Source organism: Aulostomus chinensis, chromosome 14 (genome assembly GCF_037954235.1).
Source record: "Aulostomus chinensis isolate RoL2024-O1b breed Wild chromosome 14, RoL_Achi_v1.0, whole genome shotgun sequence".
In the NCBI taxonomy this organism is placed as follows: Eukaryota; Metazoa; Chordata; class Actinopteri; order Syngnathiformes; family Aulostomidae; genus Aulostomus; species Aulostomus chinensis.
In genome coordinates, this window is record NC_141333.1 from 16,617,773 (window position 1) to 16,642,785 (window position 25,013).

The following is a 25,013-nucleotide window of genomic DNA, read 5'->3' on the forward strand; positions in this document are numbered from 1 at the left end:
TACTCCCTCATCTGCCTGTCCATTGTCAGCATCCTCTGTGGCCTATAATGAGTAGCCAGGACATTATAAATAGTAGGTGTCCTGGTTAAATACAACACCTCTCGTTGGGAGCTATTTAGGCTGCATGATTCACTGTGATTCATGCCAGTGTGTGTTCACTCTGTTCTCACAGATGAGTTGGATGACCAGGGGGAGGAGATAAGGATTGCAATGGAAACATGGATCACTGGCATGTGTGTGTGTGTGTGTGTGTGTGTGTGTGTGTGTGTGTGTGTGTGTGTGTGTGTGTGTGTGTGTGTGTGTGTGTGTGTGTATCGGCCACGCCACATGTATAAGTGGAAAATTGAACAAAGGGAGAAACAGATTTAGAGATTGAAAGTGAAGTGAAGTGGAAGATTTGTCAGCCCACTTTTGAGCCCACTTTCAGAAATATCAGGCCTGTACTTAAAGGAGGAAGAAGAATAGCATAGAGAAAAAAAATGATTCCCTTTGCAGCCAACTGGAATGGTAAATCTGTAGTTGGCTTTCTGTGTGTGTATGTGTGTGTGTGTGTTTTGTGCCTTTCAAGTACTCACAAAGAGGTGTCTTGGTGTCACATTTTCCCCTCCCTCATTCACGTCTTTGTGACTTCAAAATGCAGACAGAGCCAGCCAAGTATTATTTACCTTGACGTTATTGATGACAGACAAAACAGCTGCTGCAGCTAACAGCAAGATTTCCTATATATTCCTATATATAAGACGAGCAGAGATATTTTTTGGGCAATTTTACTGTTGTTTTGTTGCTGTATCTGTTATTGACCATCACCTACCGTTAACTTCTAGCTAAATATACGTGGCTGGCTCTTCCTACACTTGGGAGTTACAGAGATGTGAATGCAACAGGAAAAACAAACATCTTTGTGGGCTCAGGAGTGTTTATTGGATAGGCTTCAGGGGCTGATTGAGCTAATTAATGAATGGGGAACCTTGTTATCACGCTGGTGGTATTTTCCTACTGTGCATGCATATACCACATCCACCTCCACCTTGGCTGGTAGGCATCGTGACTGACTGACGGACACCTCTTTAATTGCACCCTGCTGATAGTTGTCTTTGCACACAGGAGGGAGAGACTAGAGGAAATGGATTGATATGGAAGATATTCATGAGAGCAAATTCTGCACTGCAGTACAAGCTGATGTGCTGCCCTGCTTGTTTAGATACAAATTATTTATACCACTGGTTAGACTTTAGGCATCTCTGCGAATGTGTCCATGAACTGTCTGTGATTTCTGGTGCACACTAGCTCCCAATGGCCATGTGGGTGTGTGGTAGGTAGCTCTGAGTTACATTAATAGCCAAAGGCCAGGCAGGCAGGCAGGCATTCAGGCAGGGAGGGAGGACATAGACAGGAAGGGGAAATACAGTTTACTGGTCGCCCACCACTTCCTGTGTGTCTCCTACACTCGCAGCCCACGGACTAGAGTTGCTTCTAAAACCAGTTTGTTTGCTTGCAGCACAATGCAGATAAGACAGGACCAAAGGTAAATGCGTTGACAAAAGGGTGACAAATGTCACTTACAACATAATGAAGTGCTTGTCATTATAAGGAGGTTATGCAAGTTGCAAAAAAATGACCTGCCCACATGCAGCCCAACCCTTTATTGTACACTGGCAAGTATTTGAGGTGAGATAATCAAGCAACAATAGATACTGATGAGTAGTCTGTCAGCTGCTCATGTAACTGCATAATCAAAGCATGCAATTAAATTCACAATTAGTGTTCACATTCAATTCAACAGAGTGAGTGCGCGGTCAACAAAATTGACACTCAGTCTCCTTGGAGATTACAGGAGGATTGCAGTATCAAGACAAATCCAGCAGAGGTCCTTCTCTCATCAAGTGTTGCCTCCTATGTCTTAGGTGATGTCAATGAACCACAGCAATTCAGGCGCCCATTATTATATTTTATCATGAGAGGATAGAAGCGCACAGAGATTAATCTGTTGTGCCCGGATCTGATGTTGAGTCTTTTAAACTAACTGGGACGCATTTGGGCTTCTACAGCACACCGTCATCCCTGCAGCTGATACTGTGAAGGGGCACGGATCTACTGTCGCGTTGCAACCATTCAGGGAGAGATTGGAGGGTCCAATAAGAAGCCCATGGTTTTCAAACATGCTGCGCTGTGGTAAGAGGCAAACCCCCCCCCCCCCCCATCCCCCCTGCCCTTCTGGGATCCCACATCCCCATTGAACTTTCCACCCACTCACAGAAGAATGTAGAATGAGGGAGGAAAGAGAGGGGGGCGTCTGTAAGAGGCAGAGATGGGGGATGTAAAGGGAGGGGAGCTGAATGAAGAAAGAATTGAAGAGATGGCTGAGTAAAAGTTGAAATATAGGGATATTATTAAATGGCCCTGATGATAACGCTTGGTGTATTCCCATCTGACTGTTTATGTGGTAATTAGATAACGTGAGAACAGGGATAGGAATGTAATAACAAAGCCAGCGATGACACATTGTGAGGGTCCCAGATGACGGAGGCCATTTGAGGGGATTGCATAGTGTTTGTTTTTGTCCCAATGGTAAAAACCTGCTTGTGACACATGACTTCACAGGCCCTAAGGTACTTGTTTCATTTGGTTCTTGACAACTCAGACTTGTCAACAAGTCGCTAATACCTCTCCCCATCCCTTCGCTCTTTCTTTGCTGTCTTTCTCAGAAGACCTTAGTGCTGATGAAAGCAGGTGCCTCGGTACGCCTCGAAATGAATTAGGAATTCCATGGCGTAAAGTGGCGGCATTGTTGATGAAAGGTTAGAGCTGTTTCAAACCCCCCCCAAATGAAAAGGCCCTCTCCCTGGCGGTTGCACAAAAAAAAGGGATGACATTTTGGTTGCATCAGCTGTATATCTAAAGTGTCTGCTGCAAAATGCCAAAACGATCAAAGCCAAATAGGGAGGATAATACACACAGAGAGCACCTAGGCGCGCTTTGTTAGGTTATCTGCCCACAAACCTTAGTCAGACCTCATAAAAAGTCATTACGCCCCTCAGTGATCATTCTATGAATACCCCCCTATTAATGATAAACATTTACATGGTGGCAGTAGAATGAATGTATCAGGTCTACATTAGGGATTAGATTCAGTGGTTGAATTAGTGTCTGTTCAAGGGCAGAATGGAGCATTGGAAACTCAGTGGGTGGAACATGAAGAGATTTCATAAGAGGAGGCAGGTGGTGGTGGCACAAGACAAGCGCTCTCTCTCTGTCTCTCTCTGTCTCTCTCTGTCTCTCTCTTTCTCTCTCTCTCTCTCTCTTTCCGTCTTGGATCAATCTGCACCATGCTCTTTCTTGACTGCTGCTCATTTGTGACATATTGCAAATATGAGCAGACGTCTTCACTTTTAGGTATAAGTAGGCGAGCGAAGAAGGAATATGTAGTCTTTTTGAAGCTGCAACAGAGGATGTGAGTGGCTGCATCCTTTATCTTCATTACGAGTGCCCTTTGCTCAGGTCAGCCATGCACACGTCATATTTTTTCTCTATCATCGTAAGGAGAAGACCCTCTATCTGTTTATCTCACTGTAGCCTGTTGCCATTATGGCAGTGCTGACTCAAACTGGCTCAGGCACTTCATGTTTGGCCCTCTTTCATCCAAGGGGTCTATTGAGGTGCAGTCATATATAAGGATTATCAAAGGAACATGATGTCAAAAGGTAAACTTTAACTCTGTGCCGAGCCTACCGGGCAGACAGAGCTGGGAGGCAGCGCAAACAGAAAGGATCTATTTGCTTTTCATGTGAAAATCAATGAGCCCAGATGGCGGTTTGTTTCCTCACTATTTACTCCCCGGCTCCATGACAAATGTCCCCGCCACCCCTACTGGCCAGACGGTGCACAGGTAAGAAAACCTTCCCCTCCCCAAATGGATGACAGATGTGCCAGCTACCGCCTTATTTCTGACTTCTTCTCTCTCTCTCTCGACCTCCATCTATTCCACAGTTGTTGACCCACACACAACTTTGAACCCTTTCAAAGGATGAGATTTGATAAGCTATCAGATTAACCTGTTTATCAGAAATACTGGTCACTTAACAGCAAATGGGGAAAAAAAAAAGCTTTCATTCATGTGTGAGTCATGTTGTGGAACAGACATTGTGTCCATGGTCCTTTACCACCAAATATATATCATGACAAATATGTTGATGAGTAGTTAATGTAGCCATGCCTGAATTATGGGAGGTCAGAGGGAACCTCGCCTGACTCATGTAAGCAGTTAAGGTCTTACAAAGAAGCCGACAGATAAAGATTTATGATCATTCTTTACTTGATATCTTTCAAATATGTGACAATGTAATCTTTTTTTCATTCAAGGCTAAACAGTAATACGTTTTACATGAGCACACCCCCTCTGAAGACTTTTTCCCTGGACAATCATTTTACACAAATTACTTTTACTGGAATCTGCCTCAGCTGAGACTTTGAGAATATTTTGTGCTGGTCTCATTCTGCTCCAGCTCTGGAGGCAGGAATGATCCTCCCTGGAATCAGGCTGAGGTCTGCACCGCTCAATCTGTGGGTTTTAATAGAGCCTCGCGTGGAATCAGACTTTCCTTCAGTTGCTTTGAAAGATATTTTTAGTTAAATACTGACACTTCTGCTGAGGAAGACGTAAATTTGTATGATTTTGAAATTTTCTTGTGAGCAGTCGGAAGGCAGCTGTGAACAGGGGCCACCACTTCCCCTTTATTTTGCGTTATTTTGTAATAGAAGGAGGGGTGAGAAACAGACACGGGGTGGGTGTGGGGTGAAAGTCAGCATTCCAGTCAGACCAGAGTGGAGCAGAGGTCGTGCGGAGTCGAGCATGGGTGGAGGTGTGGGTGTTGCGGTGGCGGTAGTGCAGGGGCGAAGCAGAGTGGAGAGCAAAGAGTTCCTGATTCCACAGCCCTTAGCTCACCACCTTTGTGCCTGCCGTCAGCCACTCCTTTTCTCCTTAACACCATCCTTTTCCTACTCCCTTTACTCCTCCCTCCTCTATGGACTAACTCCATCTGAGGTGTTAACTCCTTGTTGGGTTGTTCCCGAGTCATTGGCATCAATGTGGGTTTTCATGGCAGCTCTGGGAAGAGGCGGGTGCACAGCTATGGATCTTTACTGGAAACTAAGGCGTGTGTGTGTGAGTAAAGTAGAAACAATCCACTAGAGAAATGCTTTTATTTGCAACACTACATAATCTGCCTGGCAATTAACTATGACTTGACATGACGTGTCAGCACACACAAGTAAACACACACATCCAGCACGGGATCAATCAGAAGGGGAAGATGTGTAGACTGAGGAGGAGCCTGGATTGGTTGCGCCTGTATTTAAAGCATAAATACCGGGTTTAGTCAGGCTACACTAAATTGCTAATATTAGCTTTATGAGTATCATAAACAATAGCAGATTAGTGATAAAGCCAACAATTAGTGTGTCATCCCGTCAAAAAGGAAAGGCTCATTAACAATGGGGCATTATTTCAGGAAATAATAAAACGTATTAAACCAGATTGACAGGTGAATACAAGAATGGCAGAGGACAGGAAATGGAGGAGAAATAACATCCTAATATGGACGGGTTTATAGGAGAGGGGGTGGATGGGGCGGGAGGCTTGAGTTGCACAACATATTACCCAGTCACTGCAGGTAAATGAACACTACCATACACTTCTGTTTTCACATGACACACACATGGTAAGTCCAAGTGTTTGTATGCATGTATGTGTTTGTTTGTTTTTTTAGAGCAGGACATTACACAATCAGAGTGGCAGACAGTGATATTTAAACAAGCTGACTGTCCTTTGGTTGCACAGGTGACGTATACACACTGGAAAAAGATGACCTTATGATAGAGCAACTGTTCATGCTCCTCTTGCTGTCCTTTGTCTTCTTCTGTTTAATAGAATAGCTCACAGGGCCACATATTGTCCTCTACTAGAGCTATAAAAAGATCCACTAGGTTGCATTTATTTATCAATGAATCTGGGCTGTGCCTCCTCTGCTTTCATTTAGCAGAATCAGGTGGTAGATGATTAAGGACACTATTATACTTTAGCAGCTCTTGACTTTACTCAATAACCTCTCTAATGTGTCCCTTTGTACGATGATGAGAAATGTCCACATGTTGGAACATTTAGACATAAAGTTATAGTTGCTTTCTATTCAGAAAAGAGAGGCAAAGAGGGAGGGGAAGAAAGGGAGAGAGCGAGAAGAGGGTTGATGAACCTGGTTTCGAGTGCATCTGTGTGTGCGCCTCTTGGATTTGCGGTACTGCACACAGAATAGCGGATGTCAATGTAAACACAGCCAGTCAGCGCAAAGGAATGTGTGAGGCACGCAAAAAACCCTGGGGACAAAGTCCACAGGAGGAAGGGAGGGGTGAAGAAAGGAAGGAAAGGGGTGGAAAATGGAACATGAGAGTGGGTAGAGAGAAAAATTAGGTGAAGTAAAATATAATGTGAAGAAAGAAATACAAGATGTTGTGAGAGGGTGAGAAAAGGAGTAGGAGAGCAAAACAGATTTTAAAGGCCTGAGTGGAGAAAAGAAATAGAGGTCAAAAAGATGGAGGAGAATCTGATGAAGACAGGAGAGAGTTGGTTAAAAAAAAACACCAAAAAAACAAAATGAGGGCCAAACAAGGAGGGAGAGGGATGCTGGCCAGAGAAGATGGGGAATGAGGGTGGGAGCAAAACAGGAGGTGGACCTCACCCTGGAGGCAGAGCGATGGAGAGATGTAAGAGGAGGAGGAGTGGTGAGATAGCAGAAAAGAGGTTGAAAGTACAAGGGAGGGTTAGTGAAGGGCATAGGTGGGGGTAGATCACTCATTCAGGGTCGGGTGGCGTGAGGACGGAAAAGCCAGGGGCAACTTCAAAGGCCTTATGGAGGCCTTGACAGAGAGACAGCTTAAAGTTCTGTAATCCAAAGAGAGGTTAGGGGCCTGCAACTCTGATTCCTGCTGCTGCTGAAACTAATTTAGCCAGCGGGCCCAGGAGGCCCCTGAGAGGAGACAGGTCGTAACCAGAGGAGCTGTTAGTGACAAAATACAGGGGACTGCAGGCAGAGAGAGAGCGAGAGAGGCTCAAACACATGACGGGAAAGAATTCTTCCTCTGGTGCTCATTAGCAGCCACACGCCAACTTTTTATTGTATAGATGTTGAAAATGTGCAGAATCAAACCTTTTCATACCTTCCTCCTCTCGGGGGAAACAAAGGGTGTGTTTGAAAATTCATCTGCCCACATGTCACGAAGTATTTGCACTTCATAGAAAATCACTCTGGGTGGCTCTTACTGGCATGACCACTGCACAGAGAGTGAAACGATCAAAACAGATGCCTCTCCATTCTTGCACATTCTAATTGACAGCAGGGGAGGGGCATGTCCTGTGTCAGATCATCCAGTAACACAATATTCCATTCAAGAAATGTTGGGTTGATGTTCAAGCAATTATGTTTTACAATCACCCACACTGAATTCCTTCTCTGCAGACACATATGGAATTACTGTACTGGCTCGGAACCACCCAAACTGACAGAAGACCACAAAGTATGGGTCGGCTCTTGTGAAAGGGGACACTCCTGTGACAGGATTCGCCATCCGATCTTTGACGTCCAATGGAGTCCAAAAGTAATCAGTTTGAAATAGAACATCAACAGGCCCGACCTACATATTAAAGCACAAGAAGCATTTGGCATTTGACAAGAACTGTAAAAAGGATGAAAAAAATAGATAGATGCATAGATATATTGTGTGTGTGTGTGTGGCTATCATGAGTGTATGATGGGATGTCATGCCAAACGAGCTGCTATATATGAAGCAGAAATGCTTGGATCTCATTCACATCCATGACTGACAGCCTATATTTAACTGACTATATACTGCATGTATGCTGAAGATTGGGTACACCGTGTTGAAATAATAAAGCCAAGACAAAGGGGAATGTAATAAGTTTACTCACAGTGGGAGTCATACATGATATACATGCACAGTGTCATAAAGGAGAGAGAAGGGATTAACAACTAGGCAGGCAGCGAAGAGGTTGTGGGAGTTTGGTGGAATAAGAACACACGAAGCACAATTAAAAGCTGCAGGTATCGCTCTATATGAGACTGTAGGTGTACCTTTTGAGTAAGGTGTGAAAGAGAGTTTCTGTGTGAGGATGTGTGTAATCATGCATGTGCACATGGGCTGCTGGCTGTTGGCCGCCCTGCTCTTTGTGGGTTTTGGGTGTTGGTTTGATTATAGTGTCTTTGAGCCAAGACCTCTTCTGCCTGTCCTAAATCCAAAGGTGAACACAAACACATTTGATCCAAAGCATGTGCGCGAAAGCACGCACGCGCACGCACGCGCGCGCACACACACACACACACACACACACACACACACACACACACCCCGGCTGTGACAGTAATCACCTGTATCTTCTCAGGGACAACATGTAATCACAAGCAAATTAACTGATTCAGTGATGACATTGCTGCTGTTACAGTCTTTACTTGCTAGCCACAGGATGTATTTGTTTTCAGGCCTTTACAGAAAATACCAAAAATAGGATGCACTGTAGTTCACTTTCATCTCACAGCAGCCTTTATAGCTGTTTAATTTTCCAGAAAACCATCAGGAATGTCGGTTATCGGATATATTACAGGCAACAAAAGCGAAGAAACTGTCACACGGAGATGCAGCATTTTATTGAAAGTGATTACAAAACAAAGCTAAAAAAAATTAAGATTCCCTTGGAGATGTTGAGGTTACGATGTATCAAGGAAGTTCTCTTAATACTTATACTTACTTAAGTGGTTTTACTTTTTCATGCTCTATGGCCAGAGTTAGCCATATACTCTATTTTGCATATGTGGTCTATATAAACACTACAATATAGTGATGAAATACAAACAACAGGAAAAACTGACACACACAAACACATACATATAAAGGTACTAAATACTGAATGTGAATTCTCTGATATAAGCAGGAATTGGGGTCTGTTAGTCTGCTGCTCAGGCTGAAAATTCTTATCATCCAAGCACTGGACTAGGTGTACCACAGACAAGTAGAACTTCCACTGATAGGCATCCTAATCAAATACTGAGCCAGAACCACCTCGCCTGACTCCTGTGGACATGAGCAGGAGCAGCAGTTCTGCTCTCTTTCTCAGCCACCCCACCCTGCACCCTGCAAACTCTTTTTGGACACCCGTCCTTTCAGTCGCTCCCCAGGGCTTGCGACCATAGGTGAGGATTGGAACATGAATTGACAACTACATTAAGAGTTTCACCATCTGGTTCCACAACAGATCCATGTAGCACTCATATTACTGCTGACACCACACCAACCCGCCTGACATGCAGTGGCCTTTAAAATGTTCTCCTGGGATGTCTCTGAAGAGTCTTCGTCATCCAAGTCATGGTATACGCAGACGGGTTGAATCAAGACCATCTGCGGTAAGATTTTTGAAGACATTTCACCTCTGATCCAAGCAGCTTCTTCGGTTCTGACGGACTAGTGGGGAGACTCTTAACCTCTGCGGGGTTGTTTACGTCCTCAGAGTTGTAAAGGTCACATGTGGTACATTAGTCCTCATGTGAGTCATGCAAGATTCTTGGAGAGGACGAGTTATTATAATATGGGTCAGATGTGCGACAGATATTTTGAAAGAAATGTGGAATCCTTGGGGATTTAGTCATGCTGAAGGGGGAGGGTGTACAACCAAAACGATAAAAGAACACAATTTTCAAATGGGCACAATGTCATTCCATTTAGGTGCGTACTGATGGACCTGCTTAAGTAACAGACTTGAGAAAAAAAAAATCTGTGACCTTAAAATAACACCTTGCACACACATGCTCACAAGGATGCACTCACACACTCAAGCTCACGTAGATGACGTGATACACAGTTCTGTTTCTCACTATTGCACTCGTCAACAGGTGGTAGTCATGCATCAAGAGGTACATGTAAATGCAATGATTCATTGATTGTTAGGTGCGAATGTTGGCATGATACTCATCAAATCCAAAGGATTAAAATAAACAAAACAAAGAAAATATGACAATGAAGGAAATTTGCCCAGAATTTAGAGAACCCGCTTTTCTCATGTTACCAAGACCGTTATCTTTTAGAATGATGTTTTCCTCCAAATGGCAGCAACACATTCTTAACATTCCAAAACATTTACTGCATCACCATCTATTGTATTCTCAGTTTTCTATACTGTTTTTACACATGACCACTGATAGGAATTTCATCTGGTATCCTTTGTTTTAACTTTCTTGGTCTTATCTTCATGATTAGACTGTAAGGCTAAGAGTTGGTCTGACCCCAGAACCTTGACCTTGGGCTGAGAGTGACCCTGTGGTGCCTTTCACAATTCTTTTATAATTGTAATTTTGTTTGTTAGAACACTTACCGGTAATAAAGCTGACATTCATGACGCCAGGCTTGTCCAGATGCATAGCTGTTTTTAGACTGTGTAGGATGTTCCAATGAGGTATTACTGGTTGTGCCCTTTCATTACTAGTGGGACTATTTATGAAGGGTGACACTCAGATGTTCTGGGGGAGCTGACTCAAGCTCAACTCACAGCGGACTTTGTACCTCTGTTGAGTCCAGTTTAAGACATCTCTGAGTCTCCAGCCTGTTTCTTGTGTCTGGTGAATTCTTTCGTCACACAAAATTCCGCTTTTCCACTGAATCTGAACTTCTTTTTTAATTAAAAATAAAACTCAACTCTAAAAAATACTGCATTTTTTTCAATACCGGTGTCTGTGTAATCCACCTACATAAATTGTGCTAATACACAAACACACACACACACACACACACACACACACACACACACACACACACACGTATTAGCTACTTGGCTAGCTAACTCTGTTACCTGGTTCCAAGGCAGAGTGCAAAACATTTCATTTTTCTAGTGCCTTGTTTACTGCTTTGCGTTTGCTGGATTCTGCATCTCTGGTAATGTTAACTTAGGTGGGTTCTAGTTGTTTTCCTCTCTAGACCAGGAAGTGCAGTGTCACATTGTTCACATTGGTCTCACAAAGGTAATTATAATAATGAAATAAAAAAAATAAAAGCTTCCAGCCACTGTCTGTCGGTGGGTATTCTGATGGATGGACTGATGGTCTTCTGTGCACATTTTCCCCAGTGCAGGTTACTGCAGTTCAAACCCAGTAACAATCTAATGAATTTTACAGAGTACTACTTTGAGAGGAATCAATAGGGATATGTTGACCTCATTTTAGCGATGCACACACAGCACAAAAGTCAGCCTAGGGTGAAAATAAGTGTTTACCCAGGGAAATGGAAATGCTAAAAAAAAATGATCATACAGTCATGGATAAGGCATAATGAGCATTCCCCTGATGGAGATTAAGGTGGACATGATAGATCCAAAACTCCTCTAGTCTACCTTAATGGAGAGAAGTTGGCCTGTCTTTGAAAAGTGCAGTTCTCCCCCAGATACCCAAAGGTCCTGGGTGACCTAGTTAATATGTCCCTGTGGTGGGTTTTGGTACTTTTTCTGACAGACTCGCTTAGCATGTGAGCTCTGTTTTTAGCTACTTCACTTCCTATCTACCTCTCACACTGTTTTTCTCTGTCCTCTTTCACAGTGCAGGTGAAATGTTAACATGTTCAGTCCTCTATCAGCTACAGCCTTTGCATGCATGACCGTACACGTGAATAAATGCATGCTGACATTCTTGTGTGGACTCATTCGTACTCTGGTCCCGCTTAGCATTATTCTGAGAATTGTCTATTCAGGAAGTGCATTGAGGTCACGACTGGGCAGGTGAGTGTATCCATGTGTGTGTATGTGTGTGCTTGTTACCATGAGATCATCGGATGATTGCTGTGGGGGCCTGAATGTCAGCGCTGAGAGAACTGTCACGAAGAAGGGACACCATCTTTTGCAATAAAACATGACGTGTTTGTTATCCATCTCTTGCCTCGTGCTCTGTCCCCTGTGTCGCTGCACCATCATGAAGAAGACACACTGTTCTCACAGAAATCCTCTCAGACAAAAACAAAACAAAACGATGGAGACGATCATCCTTCCACTTTCACACATCAGGATGATGTAAAACATAAATCTCAACACTCTTCTCTCTGGTGGTGCAGTTTACACACTCTCTCAAATGTATATACACAGGTGTTTCAATCAAAATACATCTCAGCTCTCCATGGTTACCAAGGCGATCAACTAACAAACACAACTGCCTATTTTAAGCTGTACTCTCATGCAAACACGTGAGATAAATGGCTGTTGTATAAATACATAGATTGAATTCCTTTTGCTTTCATAATCTCCTTACACCTTATTTTCTCCTGCATGCTGGCTTCCACCCCATATGACAGAAAATTATATGTGAAGAAAATGTGTTATCCGTAATATATCAAGTCATTTAAATACTACTTTAATAAATATTGGAATAATACTGCAACACACCGTCTTCCATGAGAAATGCAGAGGTGAAAGTGTGAGTGGGTAGAGGCAGCTGTCAATGGTGGGATGTGACGAATGACAGATAGTGGGGGCTTCGTCCCAGCGCCTGTCGTGACTCCCATCCTGACCCATGCCATGATCAGGAGAGTGGGAGGAAGACAAAAAGGAAGACAGATAAATACAGAGATGGCCTGATGAGAAGGAAGGAAAAGGGACAAAGGAAAAAGAAAAAACAACAACAACAAAAACGTGGGTCGAACAGTTTTTAATTTTTCCTTGGCAGTGAAATGAAGGACACGGCAGGAGGGGTAGGTGGGTGTCTAGAGTGGGAATGGAGCATCATCTATTTGTCATGTATCTTTCTCACTCCCATCCTGCACTCTTTTTTTCCCTCCATTTCCCTCTTTCCACGCCTCTGTCCTGCTGTTTCTGGCTTCTCGTGGGAGTGTGGCGAAGGCAAATAAACAGAGGAGATTGTTTATTTCTGCCAATGGGGAATAACAGCGCATTATTAACCTTGTATTACCTTGCCTTGGGTTACCTCAACCCACTAATTTATTATGAAGAACATAGCGTAATGATTTCGTCTTCTCTGGATATGTCTGCATGACACAGTGGTTGTGTCAGAGGAGCAGAACCTCCCCCATCTAGCACAACACGCCAAACACACTTTTGGAACCAGTATACACACATGCAGAAACTTTCATTGCGTAGGAATGTTGACACACACATCAGAGAGTATCAACACACACACACACACACAAACACACACACACACACACTACGAACGGCTGCTACAGAAGAAGCTACTTGGCCCTACAGACATGAAAAAAAAAAGGTGACACACATATTATTAGCTTCCAGTGCCAGATGTGCCACCCACACACCAATACACAAGTCCTCATCGTTCATCCTCAACAATCACAGGAAGTTGGTCGGTGCTGCTTCTCATCTCCCAAAGGATGTGATCATCTGAGCAAGGACACTCAGCATCCTATAGAGCATGTAAAAACAGATAACCTTACGTCTTCACTGCAGCTGTTTGTCCTTTATCGTTGCTGTGAAGTGAAGGGGAGAACCTAAACGGTTGCCTGCATTTGTCAAAATAGGAGAGGAGGAACATCATAATTGGGGGGAGATGGTTTCAAAATAAAGAAAGATGGGAATAATGAGTGTCGGGGGTGGCCATACCGTCCGTCCCTTTTACACAGATGCCAATCGCGTCATTTATGCTTGCTTGGAGTGGATTTTGCCTTTCTCACAAATGAGTAAACACGCAAAACAGGAGATGGAAAATCCCTCAAGTTTGGGCTCTCAGTATTTTCTCTGTTAGCAAGCACTTAACTGATGCCCTGATTGAACTTTTTTGTCAACAATGCTCAGGTCAGGCCGCTGCACAAGGACATGAGGATGCAGCGTTAATAGGCTACTGCGAGTAACATCCTGGAGTAAGAAAACAACAGCTGGGATAATTAAAAAAAACTACAGAAAATACTGCACTTTATATGCATACATAGAGCCAATTTGAAATTAAACATTGGTTTTATATGAATATATTATACCAGATAACTATAATTACACATTCCATGAATGCATGAAAAATCTGCTGCTCTTACTCTCTTTTTCAAACGGGTAAGATTACGGTTGAATAAAAGTCCATATGCACTAAATTAGCTACATCCGAACAACATAAATGTAAATAAACTATCTTTGCTTGTCCGTCAACTTGGCTCGCACGTGTTTTTTTTTTTTCAAAAGCAGAACCAACAACATATATTTATCGAGCAAGCTATCTTCTTCCAGTTTGTGTGTCTAATTTACATCTCCTCCTACTCTTTATCACGTCAGAGCCAAAAACGTCCCAATCAAATAACCTTGCCAGTCAAGTGTTTCTAAAAACATTGGTAAATAAACTACTCTGCCCACACAGTCTTGCTGCAAACTCCCTAACTTCAAATTACTGTCAAGTAAAACTGACAAGCCATGCATGAAACCACTGAGCCAAGATGAAGAGGGAGATGGCAGATTTTGGTGTTATTTTTACATGTAGGTCTCTGCGGGTTAAATGGGAGCGGCAGAGTAGTAGGAAGTTGTTTCTGGAGACTTACAACACGAAGGAGAGACGGTGGTGCGTCTGACATACTGCCACCAACACACACACTCTTGCCGACACGCATGCAGATGCATGCTCTCGGTGTGTACCTGCGTTAATCCAACAGCCCTATATTTGTATCTGTATTTACCAAGGCTTGTTAAAGTTATTTGTATCTGAATACATTGGAAATAGGCGTAACAATTCTGTTTGTGTTGCTATTCCACCCAACTTTGGGAAATTAAATTGTTTATGTATGTGCCGCTTAATAAACTATCATAATAAATATTAACTATTGAATACAATCACAGTTTATGGTTTTCAAAAACACGTAATCCTTCAACAAAATTTAAAACTGACACTGAGTTGCACCAAAAATAATAACCTCGAACCTCTTGCAGCCTTATATGTGTGCTAATAATTCTGACCTTATTCAAAAGAATATTTCCATGTGAGGTTTACATGAGTTACATAACATCCCTACATTCTATAGTTTTCTTCTAGAATTCAACCTGAACTGTGTCTGCCCATGTTACTTTCTTGGTAATTATGCAAAACACTGGAAATGCAAAAATACACTGGAAGGTAGAACTGCATCATCAAGCAAGTTTGTTGTGTGATTCATAGAAGGCCATGAAAACACCAGTAGTGGAGCGATGATGTTGTCTACATGTTTGCGATAATGTGACTAAGATCAGAGTACTCCGCGTCTTCTTTCATTTACGGATCACCCTATGATCGTCCTCAAGGCAGGTGTGTTACTTTAAGTATTGTCTTAATCAGTTTCATATCGGAAAATTGTCATTCGTGTACGACCATACTTCCGTTTTTATCCATAAGTTCATGTAGTTCATGAGTGTGTTCAAATACTTTCCTACATATGTTACAAGTTACTCTGCTAAAGAGTACAATAGACACAATGCAGAACATTCCGATTCAGATTCATGTAAAACACCAAAGCAGAAGAAGAGTGACATTAAGAGTTTCAGCTAGTGAAAACTACATGCAAAACACTTTCTGTATTTTATGGTAAAATGGCCTGGGTGGATCAATGAGGGATGACACAGCACAGCCAGCTCAGACGTCTGATGATTATAGGGGATGAAATATACCATCTGCACTCCATTTTTCCAGCTTTTTCCATTTACTCTTGTAGAGTTTCATGTCAGCCTTTAAAAAAGTACTAATCTCACTGCAGCTACTCTGACAAAGATATTTTTCTCTGTGCAGACGAAATGACACATTGTACTAATGCAGGCGCTTGCTGACTTGGTCTCTTAACTCTTCTTCTAAACCTTCCACCCTAGATTGCTGCCAACTCCCCGCTGTCTCTACACTGCCCCCGCTGTGCATGCAAGTATTGCATCTTTCATTCACTCAACATTTCATGGGGATGTGCACAACCAACGCTCCAAATGGCTGCACAACACGCGAGACAACCATCATTTGTGCATATACTGTATTTGTGTATGTTAGTTATGCTGCTAAAAGGCTAGCCTAATCTCCTCCCAGTCAAACAAGCACCACTGGGCTGGTGATATTTTATTTCAGTGAGGACTTTTCTGAAGTGTCTGTGCGCACAGATGGATGTATGCTTATATGTATTTGTGCATGTGTGGCACATTTTGCCTCTAGCGCCGCTGGGATTTGCACCTCCCTCCATGTAGTGTCTCCTCTTCTCTGACCCAGTCTGGAGGTGGTGAGGCTGAAGCAGAGCTTCTTCCTCCAGGGGATTCACTGAGTAACAGCAAAGGCTGCTGGGCACGACGCTGATGTCCATCCTGCTAAAACACAGACATAAGCACACTAACAGGAGCTCCCACACACAGGGAGCAAACAAAGAGCCATACAGCCACCACCACCACCACCCCCCCCCCCCACACACACACACACACCACCTCCTTCTTTCCCCACCATGCATACTTGAGGAGATATGGAGAGAAAAAGACACAGAGAGAGGAGATGCAGCATTGATTTCTGCTTTATCGTTTCAGAAAACCTGTTTTCTTGGAGAAATCTGATGCTGAATTATTAATATCTTCATTCAATTTTGATGCCTTTCTCTTGTTGGAAGACTGGAAGATCCCGAGTGAGGTCCCGCTGCAAAACCTCCTGAACACATCATGCTCACACATAGGCATCTGTCTATCTGTCTTTCACCTCCTGGCACTCCCTTCATCCTCTCTGGCCTGTGTGGGAGTGTGTGTGCTGCTGGAGGAGTAGGAGGGGTAGAGCGCTAGAGAGGGAGAATTAGATCATGTAATGAGAGCTGCTGGCCGTGTGACTAAATTGGCTAACTATAGCTAACAACATTACACACTGTCCATCTGGGGCCTAGCCTGTCCTCCCTCTGCTGCTCTTTGCAGACTAGTAAAATCAGGCATGTAAAGGAGTCCCTGGGCCTTCCTCTAGAGAAAAAAAATGTAGAGCAAGCAGAAAATACAGGCACTAAGGAAAAGTTTTGCATGTGCAAATGAACTACCAAAAGCTTTTACAGCGACAGAGCCCCCATCACTATCATCAAGATAGCTAAAATGTCACATTAAAGTTAATTGAATGATTCCAATCCGGCAATCTGATTCATCTGAATCATTTGACAATTACCATCCATGTATAGATAATTTATCTGTGCATGCTTTCTTTACTTTTGATCACGAATGGAAGAATTAGAGAATGCACACCGCGCTGTGTTAAAGTCTGTTAAATCCTCAACCCTCAGCAGACTTGATGCATCCGTAGAAGCTCACAATCTGTGCTCCTGCACCAAAGCTGACCTGCCAGCTGCTGGACACCATGTGTGCCCAAGAATGTGGGCACTGGACAGATGCTACGAAGGAGGCAAGGATGGAGGGATGTTGGACGGAAAGGAAGACAAGCTGAAACAGGAGGGGCAGCAGCCATTGCATCAACGCTCATCCCAACAGTTGCTTTGAAGTTTAACTTTCAGAGACTCGACTGGAAGCTTAAAATGACTTTGTAGTAAGTTATTTTTGCCCGTGCGGATAGAAGACCAGAGAGACGAGTGTTTGGATGCAATTCTCTCAAAACTGTGGGAGGATGTTTTCTTTTAGATGAGTGATTTTGAAGATCAGCCGATAGATGGAGGTGCAGAGAGGGTCACCATAAGCATGGGTGGATAGTGGAGGTGAGTAACTATGAGAGCAAAAAGAGAGTAAAAGAATTGAAAGAATGAAAGAGAGGGGATAATGGCTAAGGAGTAATAGCACAAGACTCCCAGGCAAAGATGAAATATTTGCAATTCCACTGGGTCCCTTGGCTGCAGGCTCTCACTCCATTTGTATGGAAATGAGTTTGTCTTTCTTTTTCTGAGTGCAGAGGAGACCAAAGGGAAGGAGGGGAGGAGATGGAGGGGAGGTGGGCAAACTGACTGACTGTCAAGGATATTGTGATTCCTGCCAATGCTTTTGGACGGCTGGGGCCCTGGTTGTTTCTCTGCTGCACATATGGATAAAATAAATCTATGTGTTTATGACAGACTGATCAATGCGCCTGTCGCAGAGGGAGCCAGTTTGCCTGTTGTAAAGCGCTTTGTCTGTTATTGACCATTCTTTCTCACCAAGCTTTCTCTCTCGCTTTCTCCTCTCATTCTCGCCTCCTATCAGTGCCATCCTCCAGTCCAGGCCCACAGCTGGGACTACTCTGATCCTGGGCCCACTTCTGCTTTCTGCCAGATAACTAGCAGATGTTGTGGAAGGCCTCTGTTTTGCTATTTTCAGCTGCTGCTGCATGTCTGCAAGTGTGTATTGGCGTCTATGTATGCATGTGTGTACTGTTGAGTGATGCTGCCACTCATGTATTCATGGCCAGCTGCTACCCTGGGTGAGTGTGTGTGTCAGAGGGGGGTTCGGCATCCCATCTCTGACACCCTCCACTTCCCTCTGTTTCTGCCCCCCCCCCCCCACACACACACACCTCAACTCCTTCCCTCCCTTCCCTTCTGAGTCACAGCCGCCAGCCACAAGTCTGCGTAGGTCTGAGTCATGCCTCAACTCTCGTGAGATGGGCCCTGCTGTCTGTGAAACCACAGACATGAGATATGAGAAATGGGAAATGAGAGAACAAACAGACACACACACTCACTTGCACAAACAATCACACATAAACACCCACATATCCACACACTCAAATACATATACGAATGGTTTTATTCTAGTATCAGGAACATTCTGGGCTCCTGACAGAGCCGGACTGAAGCACCTGTCTCTCACAAAGAATGCTAGCTGATGAAGTGACGAGACGTGTGCTAAAGAGTTAAACTTACACAAATTATAACAATTGTAGCAGATTTATTCAGTTGTCCTCACTCCTAGTTATGTTTTGATTAAATTGTATTCTATACTTAAAAAAACAACACCATCACCCAAGACACACCAACTGACAAATAAGCCAGCCATTCTAATGCAAAACTGTTTATTTTAGCTTTTGCATACAAGGGATTCTTTCACAGAGATCCCTTCATTATGCTGGTTTAGCTTGTTTATGCTGAACCAAACTAAATACATGCTGCTCCAGTTAATAGCAGCTGGGGAGGAAGCTGCACATACACCCCTTGAATGGGTTCATGGGTTGGGTTAACATAAGACAAATGTATGACAGTTATTCCGAAAATGATCCAATTGTGGTCCATTCAAAATACTAGAGGAGGAACATCATAATTGGAGGGACATGGTTTCAAAATAAAGAAAGATGGGAAAAATGGAGTGTTGGGAGTAGCCATACTGGTTCTCCTTTTTACACAGACGCCAATCGGGCTGTTTCCATTGTCGACTTAACTTAAGAACAAAAATATAAATGTTTGTCTAGGCGCTTTCAAACTGGCCACCGAGCTGCTAAGGGCGTGTTTCCACTGGCTCACTTCGGCTCGGGTCGGGTGGGGTCGGGTAAGCGGTGAAACAGAATACCCAAGAAAAGAATAAAAGACTTTACCAAGCCATCGACAAGTACCCTGCCAAGGCTAAGATGATACAACGTAGACGACATAAGCGGGTGAGTTACCCAATCAGCACCCTGCTATGTGTTTATGTCACATTTTAGTCCCCGCTCTACTTGCTTGAAACCCCAGCAGAGCAGGGACCAAAATGGTAATGGTTAGTACCATGTTGGGGCCAGTGGAAACGGGGCCAAACCGACCCCACTCCACCTGAAGTGAGCCAGTGGAAATGCACCCTAATTCACCCATCATTTTGCAGCTCAGTCCGAGGTTTCCAACAGAGCGGAGCAAATTGGGGGTTAGTTTTAGCAATATTCTCCTCTGAGGGTACACTTATTGCTGCCTCCATTGCTATGTTAGTCCAAGCAGTCAATGTGCCAGCTTTGTGTTAGGTGGACAGAGGTGTTGCTGATGACTCAAACTCGTAAGCACAATGCTTGCCGGTTCTCCCATATCAAACACCTTTGAGAATGTCCACGCCGACGCTGCTGGCAGCCAGAGCGTCACACTGCTGTTTTGAAACTTACAGACCATCACAGGGCTAAATATTCTTCCGATGCATTGTCACTTCAGCAAGACGAGCACCTGGGGAGCTGCTGAGATCAGAGAGCTGCTGACCATCACTGGCGAGAGAACCGGAGATAACCACCTCATGGGACTGTGAAGGACGGCTTGTTGTGAGAAAAGTTCGCGGAAAAGCTTGGTCGAAGTGGCTATCGCTGGATGATGGAACAGGTCACCAGCAACTTGAAAAACTTACAAAAAAAACTGCCACCAGGTCTGTGACCACATCAGCAGTAGTGGCAGAGGGAGGTTGGACTGGTACACTACGAGGTTTGCCAGACTGTCATGGGGCTGAATATTCTTCTGACATATAAGTTGTATGTCACTGCTAACGCACAACTTTGTACTGCACGTCACATCACATGTTTACGCCCAAGTGGCGGCCCTTTTTGGAAAAAGGAATATTATGCCTCCATTTCACACAGACAAGATGCCAAATTCCCGCCTCTAACTTGCCGCATGTTTTCTATGGAGCAGTGAGTTGGAGTAACTAAACAGACACACAGTGAAGTCGGTCAATGTGATTTGCACTTTTGCTGGCGACCTGTCCAGGGTGAACTCCGCCTCTCGCCCGTAACCGCTGGGATAGGCTCCAGCCCCCCCTCAACCCTTAATAGGAACAAGCGGAAGACAATGGATGGATGCTTGTTTTCCAACAATCCCAGCGCATTCCAAGACTTTTGACCACCACTGAAGAGTTATTAACCATGTTTCTATAAAGGGAAAAAAGGCGATGGAACACCTGACAAACATGTCAGCATGATACCGGTACAAAAGCTGCAACATGCTTCTTATATCTACACACTGGTTAACTTCCACAGGAAGTCATCCAGAAATAAAAGCTGGCAATTCCTTTTGGAACATATATCGCTTCTTTCCTTGTATTCTAAAGGATCAACGAGGAAACAATCAAATGTTTTTGTTTGTTCATGTTGAAAGTGTTTGCGTCACCTCATGTCCATCTCTTTCTATATCGTCTTTAAATATATAAAAAGAAACCATTTTTATGTTTGATTGCTTGTGAATTCAACCTTCTAAAGACAACAGCTCCCCGGAGAAAGGATTTTTTTTTTTGTTCTTTTCCAGTCACACAGTCATGATTTAAACTACGGTAAATACGATGAGCTCATGCTTTTTTTTTTTTTTCCCTGCATTGTCCATGCAGCAGCAGGCGCAATGTACTCAGAGACCTGCAATGCATTCAGTGTTTCGCTATGTTGCTAGTGACTCATTGCTGCTATAACACCCCCAGCGCATCTTTTTGACACCCACTGAGACCTACTATATGTTTTGCCATTGTGGTCTTCTGTGTGTTGAAATCCAGCTCAAGCCGAACGTCGGAATGAGGCTGGAAATTATCATACGGGAATAAGGATTGAGATGGTTCTTTTTATAAGTAGCCTAATACCAGAGTTTGTGGCAGCACAAGAGCAATGTTAGAAGGGTTTTAGACCATAAAGCACACTGTGTCAAGACTAAGGTGGAGACTCAGGAAGCTTTTTCTGACTCGAGATCAAAGAACTTTACCTTGCTGATAAAAATGCAGGGCAGCTGCTTCCACACTATTTTAGCATAAGAGGATTAGTGATCTGACTTGTTAAACTACACAACAAAACCACAATAACTAAAGGATCCAAATAAGGAGACCTAGTTTGTGAAGTCAGGAGAGAAATATTCATGTATGACAGGAGCAGATTGGGAGAGTTTGTGAAAATTGCTCTAGGTGTTGTCAAGTTTTAAACACTGTCACTTGTATTGTGATTATTCAGAGGCAAAATTCCGAAAAAAGGATTAAAGGTCTTTGATGTATTTTAAATTTACATATGCATGCCAATGTCTCACTCCCCTCATCAGATCCAATTTAGGTATAAATCTCCCACATCATCATCGGTCATTGGACCTGCCCTCTGAGGTCAGCTCGTCCTTCCAGCTTGCACCCAACTTCCAATGTCCTGAACATCCCCTCATCATCCCCAGCACTCTGCCTAAAGGCTTGAGGCGATGGTCAAGAGCTATTGATTCCCGGGGGTGAGAGTTCACATGGGGGCAGCATTCCCAGGGATCAAAGGTCAAAGCTGAGTGGGTCAAGTGAGATTGAATGTGCCCGCCTTGTTGCCAGGAGCCACGAAGGTTAGCTCAGCCCAGTTCATTCTGTGACCCCGGCTGGTCAATAGCAACTCACGTCCATCAATTGAACTCTGATTCGTCATTAAATTTTTTAATTCACAGCCTGCTCATATTATTCCCCTGAAGATAGAGGAATGGCCATACAGATGCACACTTTACTCCGCGGGATTGATTTTGGATGGCAATCATCTTGACCTGCAGGCAGGGGGCTAGTGAGGGATAGCTCCATGTCGATAGTGAACAATGGTTGCTGATTTGCTGTTGTTTTCAGTGCAACTAAACTACAGAGCTCATCAGCTGGGTCATGAGGCCAATTGCAGATTTGCATGGATCGACACTTTTCATCAAAATCCTTTTGCTATTCAACCTGCATGAGGTTGCAGCAGGGGTTAGAGAAAGGCTCCGACCATAGCCAGATTTTCACTCCTGGTCGACTGAAAGATATTAGCAATTCTGATTTCAAAATTTACATTTTGAGCTACATTTGGCGTCCATTCTCCAGGGCTAAATTCCCGAAGAGCTGTGTCGCTCTTGTATTTCATGGGAAGAATCTGGCTGCCCTTCAGGTACATGGGTGCACCATGGATGTATAATGAGAACTGGATACAGGACTAGCACCGGCTGCTGAAGCCATTACACATTAGTTAGATGTAAGTATGGCATCCATCACGTTTGCGGCCAAAAAGTACGTTTTCCCATAGATTTATTTTTCAAAAGAAAGGGGGCATACGCTATAGCCATTGTTTTTTTTTTTTAGCTTCACAACCCCCGCAGAATGACTTGTTTCACCATCATAATTTAATCTGTTTGATTCAATAATGTTTGGAAAATCTATCAGAGCAATAAGATTTTTTTATTTTTTATGATGAAAGTTACTAGAAGGATTATTTAGAGGGCTCAGCTGGCACTTTATTTTGCAGAAATTTGGAATAAACGAGGCCTCCAATGCTATAACCAGTACTCTTTAAACATCCATGGTGTGCACACCCAAACACACACCTACTGATAGAACATTTAGGCTCGCACAGACACACAGTAGTGAAGGACGCTCACACTGGTCTGTTAACATTGGCACAGGCCGGGGATGAGAAACCGGAAACATGAGGAGGGAATGTGGGAGGGTATATTTGTAAACAGTAAAAATACCAAAAGAAATGAGGTTAAAACAATTTGTACATTTGGATTAGTGGACAAAAAGTCCCTCGTGAAAAATACCATCAATTTAGAGAGAGAGAAAACCAAGACAACTTTGCTGTTTGAAAACAATCACAGCAAAGTAACATGTAATTCTTGCGATTCACCTTATGGTGCTGCGGACTTTCTCCCTCCTTTCTTTTTTCCAGTATTCTTCTTTTTAAATCGTTGTTCATTTATACATGTGGTGCCCGCTCTCTCCTGCTCTGCCTGTCACTGCGAGGTGTGTGTAGGCAGCATTGTGATAGGAATAGATGTTCCCCCTAAGCGAGACCTGCAAGAGCCATTTAAAAAAAAAAAATCAGCTTAATGGAGAAGAGTAGGTAAGGAGTGGGCAGCTTGTACTTTTTTCCAGAGCCTTTTTCTTCTATTCTTTCTCTCCTGCTCCCACTGTCTGTCATTTGCTCCACATCGCTGTGTGCTCTGCTTCCCTTTCTCCCTTTTTGTTTCACTCTCTGAGCCCTTGTTCGCACCCCCGTCTTCAACTTCAGCTTGTCTTCCTCCTCTCCAAATGTTTCTCTCTCAGTTGCTCCATCCGCTCCTGCTTTCCCTCCACCTCTTCCTCACCTGCCACACTCTCCCTGCCTGCCCTCTCTCTGTCTATATCTGTGTCTATCTCTCGCACTCTCCACCCCCTCTCTTTGCTCTGTTTTTCTTTCACTTTTCTTTCTTTTATCTGGGCGCACATTCCTCTCCTCCCACACTCGAAATTCTCACTAAATGATTCCAAGTGTCTGGGCCCCGTGCCTCTCTGAGCAGGCAGCACAGCCACTACATAGACACACACACACACACACACACACACACACACACACACACAGTTACACCCACAGAAAGATGTACGTCAGCACACACGAGCATCGTACTGAGTGCTGCAGAAAGGGGATAACAAAGTAAACAAAAGAGAGAGAGGAGAGAGGGAGAAACGGGAGGTCTCTTTGTTGCCTTCTGTAATGAGAATTACTGGCTTTTAGAAAGATTCCACTCATTTATCAAGCCACCAGTTAAACCTCATCTACCCAAACATCTATCCATCTTTTCAGCTAATATTTGATATTCTAAAACAAAACAGGTTTTGTGTATCAACTCTATTCATGCTTGAAAAATGATGTAATTAAGTTCCCCCAAAGAGTTACGAACACTAAATCCTCTTGATTTTTGAGTGGGTTGTTGACATACGCTATTACCCCACAATCCACAAAGAGAGGAGCGGTAAAATAATTACGCAATTAAACGTTTTTTCATTTGGAAAAAGAAAACATTTAGCTTATTCAATTTAACTTTGTAACAGAATTCCACAGAGCGGCTCTGTGAAGCTGTTCAGTGATGCTTTGAGCTAAATGCTAACTTCAGCGTGCTATCTTGCTCACATTTATAATCACATATTATTCAGGAAGTATAATGCAACGTCTGATTGACACCTATTGGTTTTTGTCAACCCCCTTTTGGCCTTTAGCAGATAATCATGGATGAGAGGGTGGAGCCTCAGAGGAGTGAGGAAACGATCTGATAGTACCTCCATCTGCCAATCAAAGAGGCCGCGCCCTACCAACACAATAGTTTTCTTGTTATGAGAGAGGAAATTAACTATGGAGACCAAACTCTTGTAA